This window comes from Sinocyclocheilus anshuiensis, unplaced genomic scaffold, assembly GCF_001515605.1.
Source record: "Sinocyclocheilus anshuiensis isolate Anshui unplaced genomic scaffold, SAMN03320099.WGS_v1.1 scaffold579, whole genome shotgun sequence".
Taxonomy (NCBI): Eukaryota; Metazoa; Chordata; class Actinopteri; order Cypriniformes; family Cyprinidae; genus Sinocyclocheilus; species Sinocyclocheilus anshuiensis.
Genome location: NW_015551075.1, coordinates 3,430,604 through 3,430,875, shown reverse-complemented (window position 1 = coordinate 3,430,875; position 272 = coordinate 3,430,604).

Here is a 272-nt window from a genome sequence, read left to right as displayed (position 1 = left end):
TCTGTTGTCAGACACGACTGGAACTTCAAATGGGACTGGCTTCTATGGTCAGATGAAACTAAAAAAATAGCTTTTTTTTTAGCAACAAACACTCAAGATGGGTTAGGTGAACACAGGGATAAAAAGTACCCCATGTGTACAATGAAATATACTGCTGTATTTTTGATGTTGTGGGCCTATATTTCTGCTGGAGGTCCCGGACATCTTGTTTAGACACATGGCATCATGGATTCTATCAAATACCAACAGATAAAAAATCAATAAGTGACTGA